The sequence below is a fragment of the Papio anubis genome, chromosome 8 (assembly GCF_008728515.1).
Source record: "Papio anubis isolate 15944 chromosome 8, Panubis1.0, whole genome shotgun sequence".
NCBI lineage: Eukaryota > Metazoa > Chordata > Mammalia > Primates > Cercopithecidae > Papio > Papio anubis.
Window position 1 is genome coordinate 22,274,438 of NC_044983.1, and position 5,693 is coordinate 22,280,130.

A 5,693-nucleotide genomic window follows, 5' to 3' on the forward strand; every position below is an offset into this window, starting at 1 on the left:
GAAATACCTAAAGACAATGAGACACTGAGCTTCCTTATCAACCAAATGATTAAATTATAAAAATGTCTGTTTCATGATTAACTTGATCTTAGAATACATATGCCAGCCTCTAGGAAATAATGAGAAAACATGAGAAACATTTGTCCAGCTTTGTGTATTATTCTGTTGAAAGGTTTACCTATCTCAAAAGAATATATGACCTGAAAGGGTTTGAGTACCACTGCTTAAATGGAAAATTTTCTTGTTACAGATAAGAAAACAGGTATTCAGAAAAATGGAGAGAATTGTCCAAACTCACACAGGAAAACACAGAAAGGTAGAGCAGAGCTATAATCCACATTCTCAGACTGTGTTTGTCATTCCAGTGCTCTTTCTAAAATACACTGAAGACTCTAATATCATGTGTTAAAGGAGGATGAAAAACAATTTCTTGAGGAAGATGATTTCTTTAAGAACCAATCTACCGGGGCCTGCTGTGGGGTGGGGGGAGGGGGGAGGGATAGCATTAGGAGATATACCTAATGTAAATGACAAGTTAATGGGTGCAGCACACCAACATGGCACATGTATACATATGTAACAAACCTGCACGTTGTGCACATGTACCCTAGAACTTAAAGTATAATAAAAAATTTAAAAAAAGAAAAATATATCATCTATTCTTCATAAAAAAATATCTAATTCATTTTCTTGTTAATATGCATTTTTCAAAATTGATTGCTAAGAAGTGAATGACTTTTTAGAGGATTTTTGGTGGGTTTATCAGAATCAGTTAAAAAAATTCTACCCATAATTGAAGGCTCTAGTTAAGCCTCATGTGCTTAACTAGAGCCTTCTCATGCTCGCTTCAGCAGCACATATACTAAAATTGGAATGATACAGCGATTAGCATGGCCCTTGCACAATGATGATGCTCAAATTTGTGAAGTGTTCCATATAAAAATATATAAAATTTAAATTTAAAAATATAAAAATTGAAAGAAAAGAACCTATCCTTAACAATTTCTCAGGGATTCAAGTTAAGGTTCTGGTTAACAGAGGACATAGGACTTTTTCTAATAAGACCTAAGTCAGAACCCTACCTCCTTTCCCCAACTAGGGAATAAAATTTTGGAATTAGTTAGTTTTTTAGGGAAGATAGTATAAGTAATAGTTACAAATGAGCAGCATCCCAATATTTAATCCATAATGGGAACTCAAGAGTGTCATCTTTTGTCTTGAGAGCAGGGGCCAAACAATGGTTTGTAAGTGGGAGGGAGAGAGGAGAAGAAGAGAATTTCATTTTCTTTTTTCTGGCTTAAATTCCAACAGACAGACACAAATTGATAAAATATTCATTTGTTTTCCACTCATGACCCATAGTTCTATGTTTTTAATGGATGCATATTGTAATTCGCACACATAATCACAATTACAGACCTATATAGAAGCAAATTTGAAGATATTACCACTGCTAAAGCTCCTCAGTGATATCTCTTAACTCACTGATCTCTGATAAATCAGGCATCTGTAATGCTTCCCAAAGTTAGCTAATGTGCCTGTAACTACTTTTAGTGCTACTCCATTTTACAACAAAGCACTTTTTTTTTCTTAGATCATAGCTTTCATTGGAACTACTTTTTGATTGCATAAGAATCCCTAAACTAAAAAAACGTTTACTTCCCTGCTGCTTTCTATCTGCGAACCAGTTGACTAAGGCATATTTGAAACTTCCCAAACTACTACTGAGTTAGTGCCTAAGGCACATGTGTGCAGAGTGACTAGATATACTTTACCCATGCATCTGTCTGAGTATAGCTGAGTCGTACTCAAGTGATACAGGCTGGTCCTACTAAGCAAATTTATTCTGGCTAGAACTGAATGGTTCACGTATACCACTGGAGCAATGTCCAAGATTTGTCTGATTCTTCCAGCTGCCTCCAGAAATTACATGCCAACCACAATGCAATGCGATTATGCAGATCACAGAGGGCTGTCAGAATGTGACCTGGGCATCGTTTACAGAATGACTGAAATAAGATAGTTTCTTAAATGCTTCATATGACCCCACTTCTTCCTCTTTACATATAGACACCTTTTTCAGGAGTCTCTCTAACAAGGAAAGAAAGGCTTAGGCCATGACCTAATGCTTTCGTAGGAAGATCCAGGGCTGGGACGATACCACTGGTGCTCAGGGCATTGCTGGTTGACACCTCGTGATCCAGGATGACTTCTTGATTTCTCAGGAACTCTACAAATTTTATTTTAGTGTTCCTTCTAGAGATAATATAAACCCCTAATTTATCACTGTATACCTTGAATTAATATAATATCATTTCACTTATGTAGTAAGAGTCTTACAGCAATGTTTCAATTTACACTTCTATTTTTTGTACTATTGTCATGTATTTTATTGCTATAAATTATAAACCGTAGGTAATGTTATTATTTTTGCCTTCCAAGAGCCAACTGACTTTTAAAGAATTTTTTTAAAAAGAAAACTGGTTCTTAATTTTTCTTACATACTGATCATTTCCATTGTTCTTTATTCCTTCCTATAGATTTATATTTCTATCTTATATTTTATTTTACCTTTCTCTGAAGAACTTTCTTGAGTATTTTTTTGTAACGTCATGTTACAGAGAACAAAGTCTGTAAGCGTTTATCTAGGAATGATTTTATGTTGTCTTCATTGTTGAAGTATTTTTTCCCCTGGATATAGAAATGTAGGTTGACAGTTCTTTTCTCTCACCTCTTTAAAGAAAATGTTCTCTTGTTTCGTGGCCTCCATAGTTTCTGGGGAGAAGTCAGCTTTATTACTGTTACTATCTCTCCAAATGTCATGTGCTCTTTTCCCTTGGTTTCCTTTAAGATTTTTCTTTTATTTTTGTTTTTTAACAGTTTGACTATGATGTGTCTATGTGTGGTTTTCTTTGTGTTTAAACTGCTCAGGCTTCCTGGATTAGTGGTGTGCTGTTTCTGAACAGTTTTGGGAATAAAATCAGGCAAAAGTTTTTGTAGTATTTTTTATGCCCTATTACCTTTGCCCTCTCTTTCTGGTATTACAATTACATATGTGTTAAACAACTTAACACTCACCTGCTTGTCACTGAATGCTTTAATTCTTACCATTTTAAAATTATTGTTTAATGTGCTTCAATTTGAAAATTTTCTATTGACTTGTCTTCAAGTTCACTGGTATTTTCTCCTGTTGTGTCTAGTTTGCTTAAAATACCACCCAGCAAATATTTCATTTCAGTTGCTAAACCATAATTCTCAGCAAACTAACACAGGAACAGAAAACCAAACACCGCATGTTCTCACTCATAAGGGGGAGTTGAACAATGAGAACACATGGACACAGGGAGGGGAACATCACACACTGGATTGGAGCCTGTTGGCAGGTGGGGGGCTAGTGGAGGGATAGCATTAGGAGAAATACCTAATGTAGATGACAGGTCGATGGATGCAGGAAACCATCACGGCACGTGTATACCTGTGTAACAAACTTGCACATTCAGCACATGTACCCCAGAACTTAAAATAAAATAATAGTTTTAGAATTTTTATTTTGTTCTTATTTAGTTTCAATACATGGAATATAGTTAGAGTATGTGAAGTTCTGTATTGTCCTGAAATTTCCCATTTTTTTGCCCATTATATTTTTTTCTATAGCTTCTATAACATATTTTTCACTGTTACTTTGAAGTCCTTATTTCTTTTCTTTTTTCTTTTTTTTTTTTTTTTTTTGTAGTTAGCTATTTAATGAGGTTCTTAAGACATTTAGAACACCAATTTGTGAGGGTAAATTCCATTCATCAGGGCAAACACAGATTGCAGGTAGCCCTGGAGCTGAGGAACAGCTTTGATTTTTGGTAAAATTTGTGAGTCCACAGCTTTCTGATCAATCTCGCGCTGCTCTGTAATCTCGTATTTCTCTTTTTCTGTGTCGAAGATCTCACCTTCCTGGTGTCTGGGCTTCCACAGCTGCTGCTTCTTGAAGTAAGCATGAGTAAGATGTTTTGGGATTTTTACATTGCTGATATCCATTTTGGTTGAGGGGGCAATGACAAATTTATGGTGTGTTCTTCACAGAGGAACTCGATTGAGGACCAGAGGTCCAGTCACAAGTAACAGGCCACTAGCCAGCTGCTTCAGGAAAACCACTCTCTTGCCCCTGTGGCTTCCAGTGAGGATGATCAGAACGGTCCCCAGGGTAATGCTGACTCACAGTTTTCTCATGTGCTAACTGAAGGGTTTTTTCCTGTGGCTCAACAGCTTTTGAGGCACATCTTCAGTAGGATAATATCTAGGCATTTTGTGAAGTTTAACCACCCGGGTACCGCCGTTCTTGTCACCACCAACTGGTTTTGTAAGAGTTGCAAGAATCTTCTCCTTCTTTTTCTTTTCAACCTTGGATTTAGCGGCTGAGTACTTCCTCTTGTACGTGGCCTTTCTGGAATACATGGCAGATTGGGAATACCTGCCAATTCCTCTGACAAGGACAGGGTTGCGGCTGCAATGGGGCTGCCCCTTCTTGGGCTTCTTAGCCTTGAGGTTACCCTTTTCACCTTGCCACCAGCATCAGCCTTCTTGGCTTCGGGTTTCTTCTCTTTAGTATCTGGCTTCTCAACTTTTTCACCCGCCATCTTGCAAGATGGGAAAGAGCTGAAGTCCTTATTTCTTAGCCCAATCTGGAGCACTGGGGGGCATTTGTAGTTTTATTCTTACTAACTCTTTTTTCTTTTTATCATAGGCCATGTTTTTGCAAATCTAAAGATACTTTATCTGAATATTGTAGATTATGTGTTTTAGAGACTTCGGATCCTGTTATAATTCCCTGGGGGGTGTTCAATCTTATCTTGGGCTCCTTGGAGTCTCATCCCATGCATACAGTGTTCAGGGTCCACAAAGAATTTGAGGGAAGTTTGCATCCAGATTTTGTAGGTCCCCCTCTGTGACTCCTTTCTTTCTTAAACTTTCTTAAACTCCATTCACTTCCAGCTATGTTGGCAGGCTCACATTCCATCATCTGACTTCTGAGACCGGTAATGCCATCTATGATTTTCCTTTCGGTTCTCTGCTTTAACTGCACTGTAGAAAAGGAAATACCCTCAGCAGAATCAGAAGGAGGGTAAGAAAGGCAGGCAGCTAGGTTGTTAAGGTATGAGGAGGCATTCTTTCTCAGGGTCATGAAGAGCAGGGTCGCTACTTGACAGCATGTGCCTCCTTACATTTTACACCCCAGGTGCCTCTCATTCTTACTTTATTCTCAGCCCTGTCTGACCTTCAGAGAGAAAACTACATAAACTAGAAAAGGGAAAATAAAACTACAAAAGAAGACAAGAAGAGAGCAAGAAAGAAACTAAAGAAACATCTCCCTTTCCTAATAAAAATCTACTTTAAAAACCTCATTATATATCCATGTATCTATACAGCGCACACTCTCGCTCTTACGCTCACTCGCGCTCTCCTCTCTTTGTCTCTCTCTCTCTCTCCCCTCTCCCCCTCTCCCCCTCTCCCCCTCTCCCCCTCCCCCCCCTTCTCTCTCCACAAACAGAAAGAGAGCTGAGGGAGACTATGAATTAGAGATTTCAGTGGATTTGGGGCAAAAGAAAGCAGCTGGATAAGTGGGACATGTCTCGCATTTTGCAGAAAGCTGAAATGCATTCCAGGGCCTTTAGAGAAAATGAAAATTAGAAGTAAGGCTATTT

The 5,693-nt window shown here is 38.0% G+C and overlaps 1 non-coding gene and 1 pseudogene across 1 annotated transcript; one reads left to right on the top strand and one right to left on the bottom strand.

Moving 5' to 3' along the window:
* The first annotated feature begins 838 nt into the window (after window positions 1-838).
* LOC116268704 lies at window positions 839-942 on the top strand. The gene has a single exon (XR_004175877.1). It is a non-coding gene; the product is annotated as a U6 spliceosomal RNA (small nuclear RNA).
* A 2,788-nt stretch (window positions 943-3,730) lies between these two features.
* On the bottom strand, window positions 3,731-4,900 carry LOC101009543 (annotated as a pseudogene).
* Window positions 4,901-5,693: the final 793 nt, after the last annotated feature.